General features: G+C 31.4%; 1 long non-coding RNA gene across 2 annotated transcripts; it reads left to right on the top strand.

Annotated features, from left to right (window-relative positions):
• The first annotated feature begins 222 nt into the window (after positions 1–222).
• LOC139869599 (uncharacterized) lies at positions 223–2,017 on the top strand. Of its 2 annotated transcripts, none has more exons than XR_011766206.1 (4): positions 223–594; positions 1,016–1,616; positions 1,747–1,851; positions 1,937–2,017. It is a non-coding gene; the product is annotated as an uncharacterized lncRNA (long non-coding RNA). The 2 variants fall into 2 exon arrangements; XR_011766212.1 differs by having other exon boundaries at positions 1,016–1,630.
• Positions 2,018–7,476: the final 5,459 nt, after the last annotated feature.

Here is a 7,476-nt window from a genome sequence, read left to right as displayed (position 1 = left end):
CACTAAATATGCAATACAGTTTTGTACTGTACAACTCTCTAAAGCATATTTAGTGGTGTATGGATAATTTCAAGTGGTGTACGAATCAGTCCCCATATATATATAATCTATCTATGATCTATCTATCTATAATCTATAACATCTTATAAATAGTGAACATAAATCTGACATGTCAACTACTAATCACCCCTTAATCTTTTTTGCTGACGTGTTAATCACAAATTAATCCCAATTAACACTAATTACTCTATCTTAATATATACATTGGCATCTCTAATCGCTAGGGTTACACCAAAAAATTGTAGTTGCTACCAAATCATCATCGCAACAAAATCCTTATCACCTCCATCCATGAATCCATGATTTTGGTTTAAGAAAAATATATGTCACCGATAATGCTGGAAAGAAAATTGAACGGCATAAAAAATCGATCAAGATGGTTCCAGCAGGAAGGGTTGAATTGAAAAATATTATACGCAATAAACGGGATTTGAACAATCGGAGATGGAAGACGGCGAGGATTTCAAAATAACAAGATCGAAATAAAATTATCAGGGAATTAATTCTTAGTATCCTTCAATTCTACAGTAGTCGGTACGTTCCCCGTCATTATACTCTCAATTTGAAAAAAATTTGCTTCATGTATTTTTAGGGTTTCGATTACTGTTGAATTCTATTAAAATCTATTTTCACTACAAATCCCATTTTTTAGCATATATCAGTATATGTTATATATTACTCTGTATGTTAACGCATGGATGATCAAAAATTGATTTATAAGCGAGGAATTAGAAAATCGTAATTAACACCACATCGTAATTACCTGTTTATAATATTTGTTTCTTATTGTCATTCTTGATTGACATAATGTTTTAAGATATTGTTATTGGGTCCGTTTGATGTAAATATACCTGCTTGGATCCATTTACATCAACAGTTATTTTTGTTTGAATAATTTCAGTTAAATTATGCAACTTTATGACTCTTGTTAACAGCCATGATACTGTTGTTGCAGACCTCTTTAACCACTCAATGTTGTTGCACACCGCAGTATGGATCGAGATCTCATTATGCGATTGAAATATGGTACGTTAAGTTTGAAATCCGATTGTACAAAAACGACAGAAGCATATAATGGTTAATGACGATAATGTTTCTATTTGTTTTTCTTATCTATTTGCTTCAATTCAGATTGTATATTAGAGTTTGGAGTAGTTATATCTTTTATAATTTTATGGATTTTGTATTCGAGTGAAGTTCTAAATTTTATACTGGTTTCTCGTGAGAGACGTCTCTCGGGCTCTGACATCACAAGAAAGCTGGAGTTATGAATGCTTTTGTTTGTTCACATTTACTATTATCTATCTATAACTTAATTTTTCATAATAAGTATAGGATCAACTTTCCTTTTTCTGTGCATATGGTCTGTTGATTGTTATATGATCAACATGTTATTTATTTTAGATATTAGAGTGTCCACCGTACTAACAAACGGTGCTGATCTTCGTAATGTTGTTTGTGATCATTACTTCAACAACAATAAAGTGGTTATATAAGTCAAGGGATTGATGCTTGGGTCCCTGCTTTTGGAAAGAAGACATGCTATGATATTCCCTGTAAGATTTGACAGGTTAATTTGCATGATCGATATGCTAACCGAAACAACGTCTTTTAACATTTCTTATTACCACTGCTTTTGGAACCTCGAACCCCTCTTATTTATATGTTTAAAACTGTAATCTGTAGATCAACTCGACAGGGGCAGATGGGATTCAAGAGGCCGTGTATGTAGGGATGGGTTGTTGCTTTAGCAGACAAGCTCTTTAATGATATGATGCAGTTTTGACTGAGGTTGATCTAGAACCAAACGTTATCATCAATTCTTGCCAGTGGTTCATGAAATAATGGAACACAAACTAACAAAAAGTATATGTAGATAAAAAAGAGAGACATGAAAAGTATTGAATCAACCGTTCCTTTTTTCACTATGGAAGATATGGATGAGGGTGTTGAAGGTTTTCTTTTTTACTCAAATATTTCCATTTCATTTTACTTATTTTATTAATTAGTTAAATATTATTTGCTTATGTGTGGACTGAATATATGTTTCGTAGGATATGATGAGGAAAAGTCACTACTCGTGTCTCAAAACAGCTTAGAAAAACGATTCGGTCATTCTTTCGTGTTAATAACACAAGAACGTTTATGGAGATGGGAGGAATTTTCCCACCACAAATCCTGCTACCCTTTTAAAGGAGGCTATACATGTTATTAGTTGTGGCTATGAGGACAAGAGCGAATGGAATAAAGAGGTAATTTTGATAACATTCAATAAATAAATAGGGTAAGTCGATAAGTTTTTCTGTTCAGGCTACTCAGAATAAGTGAGTTTTCTGTGTACGATAAACAATACCTGACCAATCGACGACACTTTGAATATGCATATGTAGTGAATATTAATAGGGTGAGCATCACATTGTTGGACTTTAGAGCAGAATTCGGATGTAGATAGCAAAGTTTCTAATCTTGTGATCTAAAATAGTTTTGAGCTAATGTTTAGTCGCATCTATAGCCATGTGATGTCCTTTTAAGGACACATATCTATGCTTTTTAAATAGCCGTGCAACGTACGGGTTTAAAACACCACAATTTCATTAACCATTGCATTTCGTTACAGATTTCAGTTGTTTCGAGATGCCAATACATGAAGCCATTAAAGCGTTGGTTATATACAAAAGAGCCGGTCAACAGGTAACTGTAAATCTACATAAAAGCGTATCTTTTTGAATTAGAAGTGGCAATTTCAATACATTTACTTATGCAGGCTAGGAGCCTTTCTGAATTTTATGAAGTTTAAAAGGGATTAGAGCTTGCTAGAAATTTCCAGTTTCCTGTTCTGAGAGAGGTTTGATTCTTTTATCTTGACATCTGCTTTTCTAATTTACAAATATAATTTAAGAGTATACTATAATATAGGTGTTACCGATATGTCAATGCTTATCAGCTTACACTGTCTTCTTTAACATATTTCAGCCTCCACAATCTTTTCTTGCAACAATGGAAGAATAAATAAGAGAGGCACCATGTATGGTTGCTGGCCCGCAGCCGTTAGTGAGTGCCTATTCGATACTCTTAATTGAATATTAACGACCAACTAATCTTCATGCATCTTACTTTTAGATTATTGTATATTATTTATTAATTCAACAATGAACAATGAATTTAACAATTAACTTATATATGGCTTAAAAGGTATTCTGATTTAAATTCAAGCAGCTTATGAGACATCAATTGCGGAGACTAATTTAATGATGTTTCAATGCCCCTGATGTTTGGAACGTTAACATCCTTATTTTTGTGTAGTTCATATATGCACATATAGTTGTATTGTATTCTTGATTGATTTTATATGTCTTCTAATATATTATAAGATATAAAATTACATAGATCGTTGTGTCATAATTAATTCATATATACACATATGTTTAATTATGTCATTACTTTTTATATGTTTTTGAGTTCCTATAAACTATTTTAAACTTGATCATTTACTTGTATGCTAATACATGTTTTACTCACAGTACTAACATTTACTTTCAATACAAATACTATCAATAATGAACGGTTTTTTCATTGTAGTTCTATCATACAAGTAATCGGTATAAATATATTATATATCATACAAGTAATCGTTTCGAATACTATTATATAGAGATGTCGTGCAACGCACAGACTCATATATATATATATATATATATATATATATATATATATATATATATATATATATATATAAGTATTTACAAAAAAGTCATAAATGTAATTTACAATGAATGAATTCTAAACTAAAAAACACTAAACTAATATAAGGGTAGCTATAGTTGGTTCTTTGCCATCCCTCTGCCAGTCTTGCCTCCCTCTCCCTCTGCCAACAACATTATAAAATAATTTCACATGTTTAGTTATGTAATGCTTTCTACTTAGAAAGGATATTTAAGATATCTTGAATGAGAAATTGTTAACTAGAGATCTTTTTTGTGTTAGGTTCTCCTACTGCAACTGTCAAATTCAGCTGCTATATAATTGAATCACGTCTACATGGAAACATGTCAAATTCAGCTGCAATATAGAGCACGTTTAAAACAAATCAGTATAATTAGCAGTATAATTAGCTGATTGCATTAAAGTACATTAAAAAAATCATTGGACAGCCAACTCTTAAGAACCTCATTATGAGTGGACAAACTTAGTAAATAATTCGTTAACAATCAATGTGATCCAAAATCGTTATATCGAATTATCATTTAAACTTGAACCAGTATTTATGCTACCCAATGCTACCAAACACTGACCCGCCCATCTTGTTACATTATTATGAATAAGTATTACTACCCTACAAAGCTACAACAATCTATATGAAGCATCCTTGATTTTCACTCTGACTTATCAGCTTCTGAATCTATTGAACAGAGAAAAAAGTGATATACGATAGTATAGAATGTAGATTTCCCTGACTTAAAACAATGGAATCCAATTTTTCTTACCACCCATTAATGCAAACATCCAAAATATTAAACCTTCATTCAAATATTAAAAACTGATTATTAAATCATTGATGTGAGCTTTCTACTATGGTCCTGTGAAGGTAAGTGTCAAACCCAGACCATTTGTATCAACATCAGAAGTTCAGAATAGGTCTACCAAGCTACAACACAATTTAATAGAAAAATGGAACCTGCATTTCTTATGTGAGTTTCATGGTAATGTGAAGGTAAGAGTCGAACCCTGGACCACGCATACAAACATCAAACCAGCTGCACCATCTGAGGGGCACCACAAAATAGTAGAGAAACAGAGTGGGTCATAATCCAAAAAAATCAAGTGAATAAAAAATTAATTGTCAATAAGTTAAAGATGGAAAATCAAAACATTTTGAATTAAGTAGATGCTAAATACGATATGAAAATCCAATCCTTTAGGCACCAAAACATTGGTGCCCTTTAAACCTTCTCTAACTACCTGAAATTTATGTATAAACAAATCTGTTAATATCTTATACTAAGAACCCAGAGCTTGGCTAATCAATAATGTTAGCAACCACATAAAAAACTTAATGTTAACAAAAATTATGAAACTTTGAATAATATATTAAATCAACATTAATCAAATATCAAAAAATGTATATCGGATGTAAAATGCTTATACTTTTTTCTATATTGATTCCCATTTGAACACATCATCGTATTAAAAGTTGGTTTATGAGCAAAGAAAAATACCTTACGAATATAAATCAGTGTAAGGAGCCAAGGAGGTCGAAAACACTACCAGTATTGAAAATCAACCATAAACCAGAAAACAAAAAATAGCAGGGAAAACAGAATGAATATTACCAAAATTATAGTTGTACAATGAAGCAGCCAGACGATTTTAGGTCAAACACCTAAAATCCCAATTTGCAGTCTGAAACAAACATCTAAAACGATTCAATCAAAGGACTACAAAAAATTAGAACCCCAATTATTTATGTCAATCGCAACAAAAGAATACATGGTAAAACCCTAATTTTTCAGCCACAACACATGAATCGAACGCCGTCGTAATCCTCATTACAAATGACCAAAAATATCAATCGAAGAACCCAATCCTTAAATTAAAAGAATAACATAAGCGAAGGAGATGACGAATAGAAGAACTCCAATGTTTTTTAATAATAATAAAATAAAAGAATAATCATACCTTGAGAGTTAGACGTTTCGCAACAGCTAGATGGAACCAAACAAAGAAGATGATATTTTGTTGTTGTTTACGAAAATTACGACCTAATAATAGGAGTAACCACATTACCTGGAACACAAAACGGAGTCGGCTCACAAATGTTGCTAGACAAGTTTTCTAAATATACTCATTAAGTGTCGCTAGCCGAAAACGCAAACACGATCGATAAACGTTAATTTTTTCGCGTTTTTAATCTATATAAATTCTTATAGATTGAAAGTACTTTTAAAACATAATAATTATATAATATAATTATTAAAATTAAATAACCTTATGCTTTGGCTTGCTAGTACGCTAAGTGTGGTTCGTTTCTAGTTGTCGTTAACCGTATCGAATTCCTGGAACGTTAACTGGTCGTTAAAACGCATTCCACCAAGTTTAATTCATAAAATATATAATAAATTGAATATGTTTTTCTTAAAGTTAATATTTATTAAAATAATTATTTTATCAAAAATCGAACATTTCGCAGTCTCACGGGACCTCTGTTGCAGTTTTCAAAACCGTATCATTTTCTCAGTATTTCAAAACATGAGATAGGTTTTCCAGATAATATAACCATATATTAGATATAGTAGTTCATCATGAACTCAAGTATGCATTTAATTATATTAAATACACAAAATTCAAGTAAGTTCCGTTAAATAACTTAACGGTCAGTTAACGAAGCTTAACGGAAATAGCAGGGTTTTTACACAGCCAAAACCGCGATTTATTCATGTGTACTTTGTTTCTCAACATATACACCGTTCTAGTGTTATCTTATCCTAGTTCGATTGAAAAAACTAATTTCAAGGAATTTATCCTATAAGTAGTAAGCCTTCAACTGCCTTAGATGTTAAGTATACTATAGACTTAGCTAAAGGTAATCTAATGAAAGATATATTAGATTCATTGAAGCTGTATCTTAAATTCTAACGGGTAGGTCATCTGAAGATGACCCCTTGTCAATTGAACTAGGAAGTCTGGATGGATCCATGAGAATGTTAAGTCGGCAATTAAAAATCGATACCCACAGCCAAGGATTTATGAATCGTTTGACCAGCTACAAGGACCTAATGTATTTTAAGATTGATCTGAGATCGAGGTATCATCAATTAGGAATTAAGAAAGGCAAACATAGTGGCAGACAAATTAAACTCAAAGGAAGGGCCGTTAGGGTTATAAAATTGATTATGAATAAGTACAAATTCCACTTTACAAATCGAGATATTTAATGAAATAGGTAATAAATAATTTAATCCGATATAGTGAATCTTGATTTGATTTTAGGGTTTGTATAACCCTAAGGCTACATTTAGGTCTTGATTGATCCAAAGTTATCACACACACTCACACAATTTCCAGAAATCCTAGTATATCCTCGTAAACTCTTAACTTGAGAAACTCACACCCTTACTTATTTATGAAGTTAAATACATCAACTAATCAAGTATTATGATCAAGTATTATGTATTATTATGTAATCATCCTTAATTCATCTAGAAACCAAAATAATGCATGATTGAGCACTAACCAAGCTTTAATCAAGATCATAAATACCTAAGTATATGCTTACACCTAAACCTAAACTAATCTAAGATTAGCCTTAAGATTACATCTAATTAATCCTACTTAATTAACACTAATTACATGAAAATATATCAAATCATCATGCCATCTCAATTGCATGGAGTAATTAATAAACTTGATTAGTCACCT

This window comes from Rutidosis leptorrhynchoides, chromosome 1, assembly GCF_046630445.1.
Source record: "Rutidosis leptorrhynchoides isolate AG116_Rl617_1_P2 chromosome 1, CSIRO_AGI_Rlap_v1, whole genome shotgun sequence".
NCBI classification, from domain to species: Eukaryota; Viridiplantae; Streptophyta; class Magnoliopsida; order Asterales; family Asteraceae; genus Rutidosis; species Rutidosis leptorrhynchoides.
The sequence above is the reverse complement of the archived record's forward strand: the minus strand, read 5'-3'. Positions and strand labels throughout refer to the sequence as shown.